The sequence below is a fragment of the Sycon ciliatum genome, chromosome 11 (assembly GCF_964019385.1).
Source record: "Sycon ciliatum chromosome 11, ocSycCili1.1, whole genome shotgun sequence".
NCBI classification, from domain to species: Eukaryota; Metazoa; Porifera; class Calcarea; order Leucosolenida; family Sycettidae; genus Sycon; species Sycon ciliatum.
Window position 1 is genome coordinate 17,298,067 of NC_088653.1, and position 20,158 is coordinate 17,318,224.

Here is a 20,158-nt window from a genome sequence, read left to right on the forward strand (position 1 = left end):
GGCGAGGGAACCGGATACCCGAGCACCGGTTATGTTGGATGCATCACGTACGCTGTAAATCTCTCCCTGTAAGGGCGCGTTCAGACTACCGTGAACCCCGTCAAACCGTGAATGCCGATAAACCGTGAAGGACATTCACACTACCGATAACAAACTAACGTGACCGTGAAGTTTTCAGCTCTCACCGCGGCACTGACAAGGGATTTTCCCTTTTTTTCGCAGCGCGCATGCAGCCTGAGCACTTTTTTACTGCCGGTAAAAGTTTACTGCCGCATCAGCCGCGGCAGTAAAACTTTCCCACCGGTAACGTGCCAGTAACGTCACGTGATCAAATCACCTTGGCGACTTTCCCTATCGGTCACTTTTTATCGGTAGTCTGAACGCGCCCTTACCAGCTATTTCTTCCGGATGACGAGGGATCCGGATAAGCGAGGTCTAGTCTGACCAGGGAGTCGTAAAATACGACTCCCTGGTTGAAACGCCTCATGTAAACACCGCCAAAGACGGCTGGCCACAATGCATATACAGTCGACCTACCCTTATAACGATATTTGCGTCAGACCAAGAAATATTGTTATAAGGGTAATATTGTTATAGGGGTAACTGGTTCGTTTCATACACATACATGTACGTCATAATGCATGGATTTTGTTCATGTTTACACTCTTTATAGCATAAATAACTGACATACATGCACATTATCAAGAGTTCATAACCCCTGGGTTATGAACTCTTGACATTATGTACACAGCAAGGTGCCCACTGGTGCCCCCATTGCATTTCGTCATGTCCCAGCGACTTATCAAGTGAAGCTTGCCCTACCTGGATAGTGGGCTCTACATCTTCCCTGCTAGATATTAGAGAGGTTCTGCAAAACGAAAATGTGTACGAACTTTCGCTCTACGTCACGAAGTGAGAAACTTCGCACGAACTTTCGCAACTTTGGACGCGAAACTTGCAGGGAACGCGAAATGAACTTTCGTAGGAAGTTTCGTGAGATTGGGTCATGTCGTACGTGCACCGTTGGCGCGTGCAAACTACGAAAATGTGCAGAACACAAAGTTCGTGCGAAAATTCGTACACATTTTCGCAAGGCCTGTTGCGAAACTTCGTTCGAATTTTAGTTGTGCAGAACCTCTCAATTGTTATAAAATGGAAAATGTTGATTGGTCAGCCCATTTTATATCGTTATAGGGGTAATATCGTTATAGCAATATTGTTATAAGGGTAGGGCATTGTATACAGAAGTCAATGGAGTGATTTGGTTTGGCAGAAAAATATCGTTATAAGGGTAATATCGTTATAGAGGTTATCGAAGGGTAGGTCGACTGTAGGGCTTTCAAATGCAAGATCACAATGTGAAACAACTTGGAAGAATCAGTATGTATGCGAAGTGTATCGGGGGATGCATGCAGGGCGCGCCATAGTGCGGGTTCGAATCCCAGGTTATGTCTTTAAAAAAAGGAATTTTTTAAAGAATTTATAACATCCCTATGCTTTTTTTTGTCTAGGTCATCAAGGCAAAAAAGCATAGCGTAGGGCCCTGAGCTTCCAAGCTCTCTCGTTTTGATAGGGAAGGCCCTACAGACGTTGCCGTCTTGTTACAGGGAACCCTACGTGCTCTTTTACAGAGCGAAACAAAAACGGATAGATGCTCAGCCTGACGACACGGGACAGGCAGAGAATTCCACCTATCAGCACCAAGGAAAGAAATAGAGAACATGCCATATCTAGTGGTAGCAGCGGGCAAAGAAAGCGAAGAGAATGTTCGTCGGAAATCCATCCTTTGTTGTTGGTTTTTATTTTACTTCGCAAATTCAAACAGGATCACGACCCAGTAAAATGATGGTGAAAGCTTCGCCTAGAAGTGGCTAGTCTGTTATCTGGGCTGCAACAATATCAGTACAGGTCGGATCCTGATAATACATAATGTCGGGGACTGGTTAGTATTTTCAGCCCCCACCCACCTACCTTTTCTGCAGGTAAAAGTAAAACTAATTCCGTATGTGTTATTAGCCGAGTATCAGGGCAATACCGGCCGATATCTGCCTGAACGGCGTCAGCCGTGAGGGCAGATATCGTAGCCGGTATTGCCCGTACTACGAGGCTAATAACACATTTATTACATGCATACTTCCCTAATTTGATGTACTCATCAACGTACACTGCCTTCACACGTGGAATTCGGGATCATGGTACTACGAAAAACTGCGAGGCACATGTACATGTATCCAACTAGTATTACATCTACATGCGCACCTACTTGTATGTCTATGTGTACAGTGTGTATGGGGTCAAATGCCGGGCAATATCGTGTAATATTGGACCGCCTGAGCGGGCTTGTATGGAGAAATATTGCCCGCTCTATCTGGTCGCTGATTGGCTGTAGACCTGGAAACGGTCACCTGACATGTAATAAAATAAATATTGACTTGGATGGTGAGCCAATATTATGTAGTAATATCAAGAGTACATAAACAAGAGTGTGCAACCCCGGATCTCTCCTGCACAATCTGCAGATACCCCCGCCCATGGCGGAATTTTTTGTTGACGTCACCTTTTTTCAGAAGAACGCGCATTTATTAAATTTTTGCCGCAGAGCAGTGTGAGAGCACGTGCTGGGCACCGACCTTGTAGTGTAAAGCCGGCCAAGAGCACGAGGGAAAACTTTCCGAAAGACTCGCAGCGCGTGCGTCGTCGAAAAGATTATGTCAACAAAACATTCCGCCGTGGGCCTACCCATCCGCGAGCTGCACACTCTTGTTTATCTTCTCTTGGTAATATGTAAAGAGAAAAGGACCTACAAGTGTGGTTATGACTAACAGTCCACCAAGATAACAAGATAATTACCGTATGTCATATCGACCGCTGCTTTCCTAGATATTTTGGATGCAAAATGACTCGCCCACTATGCTATGCCATAAAAGTCAAAGTCCACACAGAAATTTCAATCTAAATCTACTTGTTCACCCTTCCTGCTGGGCTGTAAGTTTGTTAGGGGCCGGTCACATTGAGGGAACAATCCTCAGATTATAAACCGGGAATAATTTGTTCTGCTTTTCATCACGGCCACAATGCATACGCACAATGAAAAAAATCTCACTCACGCGAGCAATTTTTTTGTCACCACTCGCTTCTGGCAGTCTGTCAGCGCTGCAGCCCCGCTCCTGGGCCAGAGCTGCATCAGCACAGCCTATACTATAATACTAGTTACCTTGTATTGGCACATTTAGGGTACCCTGTAAGAAGGCCTTAGGCCTGTGGGGATTGCCCTATCAAAAATTTAATAATAATAATAAAATAATAGTGACGTAGTGTCGCTCCACTTCAGAACGCAATACAAAACAAGGAAACTCAAAGAAATCCAGTGGAAGCCGCGGATGATTATAATCTTCGGCGGAAAAGCGGTGCCTAGCGCCTCGAGCTGATTTTTATCGAGTGGATTAAATTAATATCTCAAGTCTCCCGCTCAGCGGCCATGGTAACCACGAATTATTTTCAAATTTTCCCTCAGTGACTGTGTGACCGCCTGACGTGACCGCGCCGGCCTAGCGCCTGTATGTACATTACATGTACTATGAGGGCATAATAATAGTCACGTGTGCACGTGCAGAAAAGTGACGAACGCCATCATGTATTATGGCGTTCGTCACTTTTCTGCACGTGCACACGTGACGAAACAGGAAAAGCCGCGAAAAGTCGTACACTAGCACTGTACGTGTACCACGCACGAATCCGTTCAAACCGACAAAAGACTCGTGCTCGAACAAAACGCATGCAGATCAAGTCTTTCTAGTCCAGGTACTCGTAGTCCTAAAAATTAAAGGGGAAGTATACCCTAAAATCAAATTTTCACCAGTTGTAGTCTTCTGGGTGCTGAGTCGAATGGTCTTGGTCCGAGGAAGCTGCGACGCTCCCTTCCTACTTGAATCCCAATCGAACTCGCGCACTTCCACCGAAACTGGGTGACTGCGCCCTACTAGATGGGGATTTGTATGCAAAATGTCACTAAAAGCGCCATTTCGTTCTTATAAAAGCACGGATGACCGCGATTGGCCCATATGTTGTAGTCTTTTGGACGCTGAGTCGACTGGTTTTGGTCCGAAAAGGCTGCGATGCAGCGTTCCTCCTTTATTCCCAATCGAACATAGTTGAACAAGTGGTCACGTGCTCCTGGGTGCCCAAATCACCTGGTCACCGCGCCAGCAGGCGACAACTTTCACACCAAGGTTCAACTCGAGTTCAACTCGAGTGACAGGACTGCACCCAAAAAAGGTCAAACAGGCTAGTAAGTTGTACCCTGCAGGCACGGTGACCAGGTGACTGGTGTACGCAGGAGCACGTGACCGCTTCTTCAACCATGTTCGATTGGGAATAAAGGAGGAACGCTGCATCGCAGCCTTTTCGGACCAAAACCAGTCGACTCAGCGTCCAAAAGACTACAACATATGGGCCAATCGCGGTCATCCGTGCTTTTATAAGAACGAAATGGCGCTTTTAGTGACATTTTGCATACAAATCCCCATCTAGTAGGGCGCAGTCACCCAGTTTCGGTGGAAGTGCGCGAGTTCGATTGGGATTCAAGTAGGAAGGGAGCGTCGCAGCTTCCTCGGACCAAGACCATTCGACTCAGCACCCAGAAGACTACAACTGGTGAAAATTTGATTTTAGGGTATACTTCCCCTTTAAATACCGTGTTTTACGACTCCCTGGCAACTACCGGTGATTGCAATTCTTATTTCTGCTCCGTTGTATCTCATTCTCTCAAAGGAACCATGAGTCTCGCTTTGAGGTGTGCCCGCGCCCTGCGCCCGGCTGGGATCCAGCTGCGCTCTCTGTCCATCAAGGACATCCACCATGGAACTGGCGACTTTCAAGGTGAACTTATTCGAGCTCAAGTCAAGAATCATAAAGGCAACGTTTATGTGGATATTCGCAGGTACTGGGTTCCGGAGGATTCCGCCGCAGATGATTTTCAGCCCACCAAGAAGGGTATCTCTCTGAATGTGGACCAGTTCGCGAATCTCGCAGCAGCCATCCCTCAAATTCGTGAGATGATCAAGGAGGAATCGTAATGTGCGATCAGGTCTAGCTCCTGCTGTGGTCATGCTTACTCTGGCAGGGAACCATGGGTAGGTGTCAGCAATGCTACACTAGCCTACAGTATCAGCTTTGATGTGCTCCACCTTTTGCGTTTCATTTATTGTAGGCTAGCGGACCCGTCGTTGTCGATCCGTTTTTCTATGATTTTCAAGTGTGTGCCTAATCTCGATATCGGCGCTATCGCTGAATCTGCTGCAATAGTGCAATACATAGCCCATAAAGTTAGGAATAGTCCGTACGTACCTGTATGTGTACCACATGTAGATTATCGTCATTACCATCGTCATTCATTACTCCGTTGCCGTGGAAATAATAAAAGATGGAAAATGAAATTATGAAAAAAACATTCTCCAGGGGTGTCGGAATGTAATTCAGGGTGCATGTGTTCCGGTGACCGGTGGTACGGTCAGTCATCTGAGGCACACTTTACTCCTGGGGAGTGGTGGCTCCGCTCAAATTTTTTCAAAATTTAGAGCCGAAATCAATGCATTGATCTCATCCACTGGGTTCTACAGTCTACAGCCAGACGTCGCCGCACACATCCGTTTTCCACAAAATTAAATCTGTCCCTCCAGAAACTTGCGGAGACATTTCGGAAATATCACGGAAAAAGTTGCATGCGAGGTAAAATGCCACAAATTGTGGGGAATATTGCGGATTTTGTCAAATATTGCGGGATTATTGTGGTAAAATTGCGGAAATTGCGGCCGATTTTGGTACTTGTACTGTAGTGGTGTACGGTCTGTCCCCGGGGGATATCGCGGGAAAAATCGTAAAAAAACGCGGCATAACATGGCATAATTCGCGGTGAATTTGCGGTGAATATTATTGATATGCGGCAAGTTTGCAGTTGATATGAGGCAATTTTCAGTGAGTATGTAGTGAAATCAATCAGTTACAAGTCTCTGGTGTAAGCACTCGTCATATTTGAGTACAAAGCCGCCACGATGAGACGTTGCTGACCAAACAGTGCACTGTCAGTGTGTGTACGTGTAGTGCAACAAAAAAGTTCAAAAAACGGGGGGGGGGGAAATCGGGGAAAACGCGATCTTTAAAAAAACGCGGAAAAAACGCGGCCGCGGAATCGCGATTTTCCCCGGGGACAGTACGGTGTACGAGTCGTCCAGCATAAATCATGCATGACAAAACAGAACGTGTGCTGCGCTGACTGTGTTCAACTGCCCGACAGGAGCTTGCAAGACAGTTTTCCTCATATCCTCGGACAACACTCGACGCGAGCCTTATTTTGTGACTTGTCAGCCGCTGATTTGCCCAGAAACTTCTCCATTCTGGTGTCGATCTCACAGGTAAACTACTGACAAGCTTGAAGAACTAAACAACATCGAAGAAAGACTCGAATATCGCGGTTGCTTTTCGAAATATCGCGGTGCTTTTCAAGTACATGTATCAAGGACAGTTTTCTATAATAACGCGGATGATTTTTCAAATATCTTGGATATCCCGGACTTTTGTTCAAATCGCGGAAAACAACGCGGCCGCGGAATCGCAAGTTCCTGGAGGGACAGAGTCAAAAAGATATCCGGATAGGCGAGGGAACCAGATACCCGAGCACCGGTTTTGTTGGATGCATCACGTACGCTGTAAATCTCAATCTCTCTCTCTCTCTCTCTCTCTCTCTCTCTCTCTCTCTCTCTCTCTCTCTCTCTCTTCCGGATGACAAGGGATCCGGATAAGCGAGGTCTGACTGTACTACAGTCCATTCATAAAAAGATGGGCTCTGGCTCTGGCGAGCTCCCGTATTTGGCGGTTTTTCGTGATTTCATCGTACACAGTGCAGTGCTGCGAACTTTGAAATTTGAAAAAGGGTCCAAAAAGGGTGCCTGAACTGGGGTTCGAACCGCAGAATGCACTGTTGCCAGGCGGGGTCAAACGGCCTGGATTTTGATGGTTTTCCCAATTCTGTGCTTTTGGGGCAAAACCTGGCCGAAATCCTATTCTTGCTATGGCTTGCTTTTTGGGCAAAAAAACTTCAGAAACATAATTGGAAGAGGATTCCATAGGGGATTGCCAAAAAAAAGTCTAAAAAAACTCACAAAGTTTGACCCATTTATGGCCAAAAGCTAGAAGTTCATTTTTTTCTGAATGGACTGTAGGGGACCTGCCCTGTGCCGCACTGCCGTTGACTGGCTTACAAAGTTACAATGTATGTTCGTCGGAAATCCATCCTTTGTTGTTGGTTTTTATTTTACTTCGCACATTCAACCAGGATAACTACTGTATTCTACCCGTGCGCACACCCCTCAAAAACACTACAGACAGTCGCAGTACTCGTACCCTGGCCCTGTTACGGGCCTGTATCTAACCAGGCGAAGCGCCAGCACCGAAAAAGACCCCTAAAAGTTTTAAGGGTGTCTACCAGGCCTACTCCCTGGTGTCTACTACTGTATTCTACCCAGGTATACAACATGTCCCCCCACCCCTTGTAACATGCTGTCAAAATCGGAAAACATGTACGATTCTACCCGGCCGTGCGCACCCCTAAAAAAAGTTGCACTTTTATTTTCCAAATCCGACACCATGCACCAGGCCGGCCCGGGAAATTTCAAACTCAGCTCAATCTCGCCAAAAAGAGACTACTGTAATTTCACAAATTTTCGGTGTACTTTTATTTTCGGTACTTTCGGTGCGTCTGTTTCATACCTAAAATTTCAATACACCGAACAAACACTAACACCAAGAGTAGATAAACAAGAGTGTGCAACTCGCGGATGGGTTGGCCCACGGCGGAATTTTTTGTTGACGTAATCTTTTCGACGACGCACGCGCTGCGAGCCTTTTGGAGAGTTTTCCCTCGTGCACTTGGCAGGGCTTTACACTACATGGTCGGTGCCCAGCACGTGCTCTCACACTGCTCTGCGCTGCGGCAAAGCCGCGTTTCTCTGAAAAAAGGTGACGTAAACAAAAAATTCCGCCGTGGGCGCGGGGTATCTGCAGATTGTGCATGTGCAGGAGAGATCCGAGGTATATTATGGCACCGCAGGCCGCGCACCTGAGGGCCTTTCTGGAAGCCTTACTCGATCGGATAGAGCGAAACTGAGCACCCTGGGATGCGAGCAGTTTTTAGTACTCCCGGGTCCAAAATCTCACCACCAGGCCGGGCTGATCAAAACGTCTGCCGGGTCTGCAGCCTACAAACGTGGATCTGCCAACACTGTGCTGTCGACGACATGTCCCACAAGGCACCTTGCGTGAAAGCAAGGAACGCTTTTTTTTAGAAAGGAAGCTTCTTCTACAAAATTTAAAAAAAATTTAAAATTATTCCTTCTGAAAATATCATCGCGCTCTTGACCTCGAAGCTGACTGCTGAATGCGATTAGGAAAGAAGATTCCTGAAGATGCACCAGACTGATTCTGGCAAGCCGTCTGTCGTCTGGATATGCACTGTTGTTCGTTATGGTCAGCAATCTTCTTCGTTCGTCCTTTCGTTTTCCTGACCACGATGATGACAAGCAGCTCTCATGCTCAGGTTAGTGCTACTTGTATGTCTGGGCACACAACACATCTGAGATGCACCCACTGGCGTTATCGAACTGAAGAATGCAGCAAGGGTTCCTCGGATTCTCTTGATTTCGGAACAAATTTCCTTCACTTTCACCCTCTCAGTCTCTTCCCCATGTGCCCTCCATGCATGCACAATGGAGCTTGCATTTCAAATGTTTTTTTTTACTTTGGCAGTGCTTTCGATAACGTTAGGACAGTCTAAGTTAAGTGTTCTTCTCTTCAGGCTTATTGGGCCTGTAAAAATTCTAAAAAATAGCTTCCAAAATGTAATGCTAAACGCAGGTCCCTATGATTATGAATACGGTTCTGCTGGGCAATGATGTTTGCACCAATCTACACTCTATGCTGTCACAGCACCCACAACTGATCCTCTCTCTCTCTCTCTGATCACTATTTGATAAAGCTAATCTTTAAATCGCTGTTGCACAGGATCTCAGGTGCGAAGAAGCGATGAATCGATACATGGCATTGTGAATAAAAGAAGAACAAATAATATTATTCACAGTGCACGTGAGATTCGGTTAGAAAGACTGCGCTTCCGCGTTCGTACTTGTAAGAACGCCACACGTACACCCGGGGATCATGATAAAGAAAATATGTCGTGAAAATGACTGAAAAAAATAAAAATATTTTTCTGTATTTGTGCGGAAAATCACTCCTTGTTCGCACTACAGAATTTGGGCAAATGGTACAGAAAATCGAAGAGGATCAATCAGCTGTGTAGAAGCATTGCAAGTGTAAGCTGAGCGATGAATAGTCTTGTACCAAAGTGAGTGCATGCCGTACCACGACAACATGTACATGTAGCACAAAAAATAATGTCGTGAGTGCAAGTCACACATGTTTTACACTACCAAATGCAGCCTGCGACATGCATGTGCGTGTCAAAAAACGTTATAGTGCAAGTATGCATGCAATGTACACGGCAGTACGCAAAACACTGCAAGATACGGAAAATCAGAAGTCTGAGTACGCAAAACAGACTCAATTGGTGGGCAGCTCTGTACTGGCCTGTACGGAGGGAGTGAATCTCAATGTGTGCAATGCATGGACTTCGGCCGACAGTGAAAACTATGCAAGTCGTGTAGGTTTGCAGGATGAACGTGAGTCCTTTTAGACAAGCGCCTTAGTGAAGTAGTCCACCGAAAGAAGAGTACTTGACACTGCAAAGTGGAGTCTGCGCATACAACAGTGAGGGGGTAAAATTAGCTATGACTGATTCTGCATGTGTGTCACATTACACTAGCAGATAGGCACACGTGTTGTTCCAAAAAGATGCTTACGTCAGTGTCTGAATATGTCATGTACCAGGTAATATTGTTGCCAGGATCTCACGGTGAGAGTCAGACTTGGATATGGTATCAATTAGGGGTGAAACGATTACACTTTTCAACTATCGGTTAACCTACCCTTGTATCGATTCGATTATCGATTATGATTATTGATTACTGCGTCCTAGAAATTGTCGCGCCAGACCAGCACAAAGCATGCCGTGTTGAAATATACACATATACATGTACATACACACGTGCAGATAGACCGCGTACTCTACGCAATGCAGTGGCACATCACGTGCAGGTGCAGACAGTCAGTTTTTAATTTTTTAATTTTTTCACAGCCCTACTGGAAAACATATGGACAACAAAAAGAAACGAGGAAAAGGACAAAGTACAGTATCTAGTAGTGCTGTACATGACATCTTTTGATTCTTGCAGACGTTTCTTTTTTTTAGAATCGCGTAATCGAAACAGACAGCGTAATCGAAATCGTTTCCTTGTTATGATCGATTAGACGGATAACCGATATAATCGTTTCAGCCCTAGTATCAATAGATTATCAATATCATACATCACCACCCAAATTATAATAGCCGAAGGGCCCGTTTGTGTGGTGGTGTATGATTTCGTGAGCAAGATGAAGTGGCTACAGATGTGTTTTATATAACACCCTAAGAAAAGATCATCAATACTGGGGAAAGTGATTCTGGTAGCATGTTGTATCCAGTGTGGCATGACAGAGACTCCCTCGATTTAGGCTAAGGCCTGTGGAGAATCCATGAATCAATGAATACAATACATACAGGCATCGCAACCTTCGGATTATATGCACTTTTGCTTGCCTCCTGGAGTGTGGTTGTACCTTGGTTCAGTAGACTTTGTTTTTCGAATTCGTTTCTATAACATTAGGTTTCTTTCTGTTGCTGCTATGTCTTTTCATGTGTTTTACAGGATTGCCATCTGTTCATGAATACCACTCTGAGGCACTCTCACGAGCGAAGGTGTTTGAGAATCCATGTCGGAATGATGGTCGTGTTGGCCTAAAGGTGCATTACATTGCCGATGCTCGCCACCTCCACCCTGGAACATGTTCAATTTCTGTTTCTCGTATGGAAGGACCGAACAGGTTGTTTTCCTGCCTCAGTGGACCACTCAAGACTGAACAGCACTGATGGAAGAAGATTTGCCGTGAATCTCATTCACATAATCAGCCTGTTTAATTGCTGTACTGAGGTGACTGCTTCATACCAATGACCATGCAGCATTAATTTTTGCATAGTACTTTAGTGCCCCTAAAATTGGAGAATATCGAATTTCTCTGCTAGCATTGTGATTCTTTTGTGAATAAACAGCACTACTCTTTTTGAGTAGCATAGCAATGACAGAGTTGGTTTGATGTATGACAAAAATGGAGCTGCTTTTTAAACCTGTACTGTATAATCAGTACCGCCGGAAGCAGTTTTTGATCGGTCTGGTAGTTTCATGGCCTTTTATACTTTGTGTGTGATATGGCGGGTACACACGTCCTCCACAGCAGGAAACATTTGTTGGTGGCCAACAAGTTGGTCCGGTGATAACCCGACCAACCAGACCGGTTCCGGTGGGCCTGATAATTGTGGGGTTCATGAGCAGCTCAAGTACTTAGCATGGTTTTGGACATGTCCTCAGTTGAAACCGACTTCACCCAAGCGTTCTCTGAGGGGACCGAGGTCTAATCTATCAGTTCATGTATTCTGTGAAGTGACATGACCATTCGTGGGGACCTTGCTCATAACTGCAAAAGTCCTTATCTGATTTTTCCGCATCAATTGAACGTTGTACATGTGCATGTAGTGAAAGCCACATGCAAAAGGCTGTTCCATGGCACCATGCCACCAAGCTCTGGGTTCATTGGCTGAAAATATTCTTCGGCACAGTAAAGTCGTGCGCCCAAGAGCGTGGAAGCCTAGAACATCCAGCCTGGAATACTAAGAACACCACAGCCCAAATTTAAGAATTGTGGTGCTGGGTTTGTGCTGTTGTAAAACACGGGGATTGTTATTGATTGTCATGTTGTACATGTATTTGAGCTTTACCACTACATACACGTCTGTCTATACACAATACTCAATCTGCGGACAGCATGCTGTTTCGCTCATCAACGCAGCACAGAGAAAATGAGGCAGATGAATGTCCTGCTAGAGAGCATCGAATATAGGTATAGAATCATGCCTTGCAGATCTCGTTACGGCCCCTTCGATGCATGCATGTTTGAACATTAGATGGCTGTGTAGCTTCAGTTATCTCAGAATATTTATTTATCCAGCAGCAACAACGTTGGGCACCGATTAACTGACACACAACTATTCACTATAATGAGTATGCGTTGGAACACTTTACCCCGAGTCATACTATAGCAGTGAATGCCATGCATGGGTTTACCTCACAAACTGAATTTCATAATTTGACATCCAAATCACAGAAGAGTGAGTGGTGCTCCAAACTCACTCTATGTCCTGCGAGCTCCAGTAGAATACTTTAATAGAATACTTCTTATAGCACGTTCTTAGAAACAAATCGTATAGGTTTGAGGCGGTCAACCCATAAATTTGTGATTTCACAGCCATAGATGTTACCAGTCAGATCACTGTATACAGTAGGTATGCAGAAGAAAATACTAGTAACTCTTTGTGGAAGAGCTGTGCCAAAATGTGTACAGTACAGTAAATTAATAAAAAGTGAGAAAAGCAGTGACAAGGCTGTGCATGATGCAGATCCACCAGTAAGTACAGTGTACCAGTGAAACTGTTGGTGTAGTACCGGTATACCACTATAATGATGGCATGGCCCATGCCACTACAATCTATTTGCAGTGGGCCGCAGTAGGCCAGTGCAACAGAAAGCAATTCAGTAGCTGTGTGCAATGTGAACATCTATGACATGCAAGTAAACTGCCATACAGCACAATCGATTACTCTCAGCCCACATAAGTATAATGTAGGCCAATCAGTAGTATAGATACATAGAGCACACTCTGCATCATACATAGTCAGCACCAAATCTATATTGTCGATGTACTTTGCAATGATGAAATGATGGCAAGCGTGCTTGATTCATCATAATACTGCCTTGAACTTGGTTGGAAGTTAGTTGTAAGTTCAGTGGTCGAGGTAAGCAGAGCTGCTCCAGCTTTCAGAATCCTGCATGAAAAAGGCAGAAAGCAAACCATTGCCTTTGGGTTATCCGTCATAATAATAATAATAATAAATGTAGGTATAATAGTAGCAAGCTGACGTAAAGAGCCTGTCTTTCAATCCAATAATTCTATCCACTGCATGGACAGACCTGGTGCTTCATTCACCTCTGTTTCTTGCTTTCTCAGAAAACCTACTTCCTCCTGCCATCTAGCTCATGACATACATTCTCTTTACGCCTTTTCAGCCGTGGTCGACTTTCGCCCCTCCTGTTTGATTGGCAATTGCAGTCAACCTGGGGAATACTGACCCTCGATTGTGAATGAAAAAAGTGTCGCTATTGGTGTATTGTTGTTACTCGTGAGGTTGGAAGTATGCAATCAAATGGTCACTAGATCTGAAGATTGTTATTTGCGAGTTGTTTTGTAAACCCGAGGTACATTATTCACAAGTTGGATTGTACATGCTATGGGATGTAGAATAACTAACCAAACAAGAATGGTGTAACAATGATTGAGTCCATTTCCAATCGGATGAACCTAGAGCGCATGATCCATTCCAGAAAGGCGACTTCAGTGAGTCTTGAATTGTCAGCAGCATCATACTTCCATTGAGCTTTTTTTCTTTTTCGAAACGACCCTCTCTTTTCAATTCGAACGAAGGTCAACATACGATTACGGCAGGCATCCATGCACTGATCTTCACTGTATACATGTGCATGTATACTGTACTGTAGTCTGTTCAGTCAACTAGTCGTGTTCCACTTGGCTTCCATAGGTGCAACTTGGCTTACGGTAAGTGTCACTACAAGCGCATAGTAGCCCCCCCCCCCCCCCCGGGAGTGCGTGTGAACAGGAACTGTGAACTGGTAAAAGAATTATTCGACACCTTCGTTCGTTTCGATGGAGAAGGTTCATTTGGCAAATTGAGGCCTTCGTTTCACCCCTAGCCCCAGGAGCGAAATTTTCACTCCTTGGCTGCCTGTTTGAGCCGTCCTTGTGGAGGGGTTGATTTATGCATGCCCGCATATAGACCTTATTCGATAAACGTCACGATCACGTGAACCGGGGACCAGGGAGCGGCAAGAGACCTGCACTCAGTGCACAGAGGACTCGTCGTGGGAACATAGGAACAGAAAAATACCGGTATTTTACTACTCCCTTGTACGAACTGGGCCTTTCTTGCCACTTGCTTCACGTACGCGTGCCCCAGCTTACGACAAATCCCTGGAGGCGAGTCCAAAAATCACGTATCTACATATACAATGTAACCGTAACTCTACCAATGTTGCGGACGATGACCCCCCCCCCCCCGGCATACAGAAAGTTGCTATGTCCTGGCCCTCATACAGCATTGCGGAGGCACTGAATCACTTCTGCAAACAGGACTAGCCGAAAGTGGCACAACAAATTTCTATTTCCAGAAAAGCGGCGTTCCAGCCGAGTTTATCTTCTAATTAAATGGTTTTCTCGGTTGGGATTTCATACCTGACAACCATCCCGACATCGAGGGCGGTAATAGGCACCCAAAAGAGCATTAGTTCCATGCCTCACCGCGAGGTATATTTGTATACATTTTCATGCCTAGGTATGTCATTCCATTTCAGGTTTGCAAAGGTCGGCAGGTATGGGATTTGTAGAGTGACCAGTTCTGACTATTGCCACCTGCTGCGCAGAAGTGTCATTCCTACATCCTGGCTGCAAACATACCTCCCCCCCCCCCCCCCCCCCCCCACACACACACCACCACCAACAATGTTGGATCCTATTTACAGGACCTCACTCTATATGAAAGTGTAGCAGAGGCACTGCCAAAGTATAAAAACAACATTTGAAATGCAAGCTCCATTGTGTATGCATGGAGGGCATGGGGAAGAGACTGAGAGGGTGAAAGTGAAGGAAATTTGTTCCGAAATCAAGAGAATCCGAGGAACCCTTGCTGCATTCTTCAGTTCGATAACGTCAGTGGGTGCATCTCAGATGTGTTGTGTGCCCAGACATACAAGTAGCACTAACCTGAGCATGAGAGCTGCTTGTCATCATCGTGGTCAGGAAAACGAAAGGACGAACGAAGAAGATTGCTGACCATAACGAACAACAGTGCATATCCAGACGACAGACGGCTTGCCAGAATCAGTCTGGTGCAACTTCAGGAATCTTCTTTCCTAATCGCATTCAGCCGTCAGCTTCGAGGTCAAGAGCGCGATGATATTTTCAGAAGGAATAATTTTCAAATTTTATAAATTTTGGGGAAGAAGCTTCCTTTCTAAAAAAAAGCGTTCCTTGCTTTCACGCAAGATGCCTTGCGGGACATGTCGTCGACAGCACAGTGTCGGCAGATCCACGTTTGTAGGCTGCAGACCCGGCAGACGTTTTGATCAGCCCGGCCTGGTGGTGAGATTTTGGACCCGGGAGTACTAAAAACTGCTCGCATCCCAGGGTGCTCAGTTTCGCTCTATCCGATCGAGTAAGGCTTCCAGAAAGGCCCTCAGGTGCGCGGCCTGCGGTGCCATAATATACCTCCTGATCAGGAGTTGCACACTCTTGGGGGTTATGAACTCTTGCTAACACACATAATCCAATACTAGGGAACTGCTTCTCTGTACCGAAAATTTCTGTTCACCTAACCTGGCCTGTTGCCCTCATACCGAAAATATTGAGCACCGAAAATTTCTGAAATTAGAGTATTTTATCCCTTGCTCCCAAGAGCTTCTTTGGTGGTATCGTCTTGTTCCGAGGCAATGTTTGGGAAGGTGCGGGCATTAGCTGCCCTAAGTTTCGCGGAAAGCTCCAAGCGACATCATTTTCCTCGCTTTCTCGCAGAGTTTTCAAGACCGACGCAACTCGTCGTCAAAAAGTACTCAGCGTGGATTTCGTGCCGAATTCCGCCCCAAACAATTTAGGCTGACCTCTCGCCACCAATCGAACCCACTGATATGTATCTACCTATACACGAGCAATGGTTTGAGCCCAAAGAAGGACAGCTTCACAACGAGCACACTTTCTGAGGGTAATATTTTCTATGTATATCAGCATTAGAACACCATCTAGACGACAAATTGACCAGCAGAAAGACATAAAATTGCACTACAAATACAGCAGCTGTATAAACATAAATAATTGAACAGAAAACTATGTAACTGGATCCCACCAAAAACAGTAAAGCATCCCAAATATACATGAAGGAAGGCTATGTTGCCACCATACACTGGCTACGCACACGGACATAATTCTGGAGAGCTGAGCATCAGCGTGCGCACACACCCACACACACATCTGCATGCACGCGCGCGCGCGCGCGCGCACACACACACACACACACACACACACCCACATACACACATGCACGCGCGCGCGCGCACACACCTGCCCTGTGCTGTCGAGCCACTGCCACAAGGGTTGCGTGGGCCTCGGAGGGGCAACGGAGAGAGAATAGGAGAACGCAGACCCATACATACACACACACACACACATGTACACAACACCTGCAAGTACACACGTGGCAGCTTACTACAAGAGAATCACACAAGTTCACATGTGGGCATGAACTGTATTCATAGTTGGTCATACTGTCTTGGGCATATGAGGGAGGAGCAGGAGAGTGCGTGACTCAGACACAATGCGCTTCGACATGCTAGCACATGCACCGGTTTCGGACAGTGGCAGAACGTGACGGAGAGAGAGAGAGAGAGAGAGAGAGAGAGAGAGAGAGAGAGAGAGAGAGAGAGAGAGAGAGAGAGCACCAGCGTTCCAGCTCAAGCTCCAAATTTCTAGTTGCTTCTCCTGGTCACAGGAAACACAGAACAGGGCTCACGCAGTGCCGAGGAAGTGCTTGTACTTGGTGCAGTGTCGTGATCAGGATAAACTTCCAACATCTCTACACAGTGTAGCTCTTCAGGCTCACACGAAGACTCAGAAACCGGATTAGCTGGTTGAGTATAATTATACTTTACATGATGATTGAAAGTCCAGCAGCACAACAAAACTTCCAAGGACTGGTTTGGCACTAGCTTCCGTCTCATTGGCGTGTGCCCAGCCAGTTTTGGAAAGAAAGAGTAGACGTTCATTCCTCATTCAACCTGCAATGAACTGGAGACAACACAAACCAACAAGACGACGATGGTTGTCATCAGCTCATGTGTTCACCACCGCAGTGCTACCATTCACTTTCCTGCTCCAAATGCACTACCAGGCTGCATGGTACTACTGTCGTGGACATGGAAATCCGGTCGCACGTATAGCGCCCCAGGGCGCTGGCCATGCAGCCGTAGCACGGTTTATCATGCGCTGCTGATGGTCGCATTGGATCAACATTTGCACTGCATGCAACGTTCTGTACGCGCTGAGGGCGCCGGCCCCGGTCAATCGACTGGATTTCCATGTCCGCGACAGTACGATGTGTCGATAATAGACCGTGATTTGCATTTTCCAATGATTAGGACTGGTATTATTTCTATTTTTCACACTTAGAAAGAAAACAAGGGGCAAGATTTGATATGGATTATGTGGTTGTTGGCTATGTCAACATTTGAAAGAGGGTTGCAACCGTGATAGCACTGCAACATGAGTTTAAACCTACGTATTGCATGGTATACTCAACAGTTGGCGAGCAGAGAATTTCGTGCCGAATTCCGCCCCAAGGTTGTGCACAACAAACAACTTGATATATCATTAGCCCTACCCTTGTGCTATACGTACCCGTTGTGCCGATCGAGCCTGAGCCCTCTACTCGACTCCACGGTCCAATGACATTCGGTCATCATGGCCAAATTCAAGTCACTCAAGTGTTGAGAAGTGTCTACGTCGTCGCACACAGCATGTGTCGACATACAAAAATATGTGTACGATAGAGAAAGAACTACTGAAGAGCAACCAACTGGTTTCAGCATTCTCCTTCAAAGGATAGGTCGGTGGCAGAGGGCCAAATCCGGACAATAGTTGGAAATTCTCAGCGTTGAATTTCTACAGGCTGTAGATACCTGGAAAAGCTCGATTTCCCGCCACGGAAAATAAAAAAAAGTCTTGATTTGGGGTGCTGGCGCTTCGCCTGACAATGCTACTCTGAGTATGAGGGCATAATAATTATGGCGTTCGTCACTTTTCTGCACGTGCACACGTGACTATTATTGCGCGAAACAGGAAAAGCCGCGGAAAGTCGTACACTAGCACTGTACAGGTACCACGAATCCGTTCAAACCGACAAAAGACTCGTGCTCGAACAAAACGCATGCAGATCACTTTCTACAGTCCGTTTCAAAAAGATTTACAACCCTGGCGATCGCCCGCGGAGTTTGACGTCTTACCGTATGAGCACTCGAGCGCTGCCTGGAAAAACTCACTGTGAACTCGAAGAAATATTCCGCGCGAAAGCAGGAAAAATGACAACTCACTCACGTTGACACAGTCATGGACGTACGTCTGGTTTACAACAAACGAGTTCTTCCTCGTATCGATAATGGAGTCAGAGAGGACATGTCGAAACGAAAGTGTTGTAAATGTTGACGAGCTGCATGGGTCCGTTTTGTGACCAAAATAGTTTCTTTGAGCTGCGATGCAATTTACTCACCGTGTGACGAAAACGACATCGACACGGACTCATTCCCAAGGCCATGACTTGGCAAAGCTATCCGTGTGACTTCGACGACATTTTGAGAAAAGCAAACGCTTGTGAACGCTGATAGAAGGCGGCGTTGACTGCTAAATTCAAATAAATTGGCGATCTTGAAATACTAAAATAAATCTCAAAAAGCTACAGCGCGATGACTTCCATTATAATTCACTCACACCATTGCAGTGTTGTGGGTGTGTTCACATGGCGTGAGCCAGTCAAAGACAAAGTGTCAGTCAGTTCGGCAGGAAGCGCGAGCTCCAACAACAAGTCGTTTGGTGCAGCCACCTTCTTTGTCTTGTACCAGCTTGATCACCAAAACAATGAAAAAAAAGTTTGACGTGAGGTTGGGATTTGAACTCACAACTTCATGGTCAGCAGACAGCATTCATAACCACAAGGCCAAAAAGGAAAGGATAAATCGTGGGTTTTGATAAAAAATCGATACTGGCTTCCTGGGCAAATTGTAAACCATGGGAAAAGGCCGGAAACCTGGCCGAAATTCTAACTCCTTAACGGTTGGTCCAATTGTTCCGAAACCTTCACAGAACAATTTGCCGTGTCCTAACAAGCCATTCTATGTACTTTGTTGTCCAAATTTCCCTTATCTTCATACTTTTTAAGACCCAAACCTGATTGTAAATCTTTTTGAAACAGACTATAGTCCAGGTACTCGTAGTCCTAAAAATTAAATACCGTGTTTTACGACTCCCTGGCAACTACCGGTGATTGCAATTTCTGCTCCGTTGTATCTCATTCTCTCAAAGGAACCATGAGTCTCGCTTTGAGGTGTGCCCGCGCCCTGCGCCCGGCTGGGATCCAGCTGCGCTCTCTGTCCATCATGGACATCCACCATGGAACTGGCGACTATCAAGGTGAACTTATTCGAACTCAAGTCAAGAATCATAAAGGCAAGGTTTATGTGGATATTCGCAGGTACTGGGTTCCGGAGGATTCCCCCGCAGATGATTTTCAGGCCACCAAGAAGGGTATCTCTCTGAATGTGAACCAGTTCGAGAATCTCGCAGCAGCCATCCCTCAACTTCGTGAGATGATCAAGGAGGAATCGTAATGTGCGATCAGGTCTAGCTCCTGCTGTGGTCATGCTTACTCTGGCAGGGAACCATGGGTAGGTGTCAGCAATGCTACACTAGCCTACAGTATCAGCTTTGATGTGCTCCACCCTTTGCGTTTCATTTATTGTAGGCTAGCGGACCCGTCGTTGTCGATCCGTTTTTCTATGATTTTCAAGTGTGTGCCTAATCTCGATATCGGCGCTATCGCTGAATCTGCTGCAATAGTGCAATACATAGCCCATAAAGTTAGGAATAGTCCGTACGTACCTGTATGTGTACCACATGTAGATTATCGTCATTACCATCGTCATTCATTACTCCGTTGCCGTGGAAATAATAAAAGATGGAAAATGAAATTATGAAAAAAACATTCTCCAGGGGTGTCGGAATGTAATTCAGA

The 20,158-nt window shown here is 45.8% G+C and overlaps 2 long non-coding RNA genes across 2 annotated transcripts; one reads left to right on the forward strand and one right to left on the reverse strand.

Moving 5' to 3' along the window:
• Positions 1-3,727: 3,727 nt before the first annotated feature.
• Positions 3,728-20,128, forward strand: LOC135827764 (uncharacterized). Its single transcript, XR_010555550.1, has 2 exons — positions 3,728-3,801; positions 19,352-20,128. It is a non-coding gene; the product is annotated as an uncharacterized LOC135827764 (long non-coding RNA).
• LOC135827765 (uncharacterized) lies at positions 13,031-15,220 on the reverse strand. Its single transcript, XR_010555551.1, has 2 exons — positions 15,091-15,220; positions 13,031-13,081 (listed from the first exon to the last, which is right to left on the reverse strand). It is a non-coding gene; the product is annotated as an uncharacterized LOC135827765 (long non-coding RNA).
• Positions 20,129-20,158: the final 30 nt, after the last annotated feature.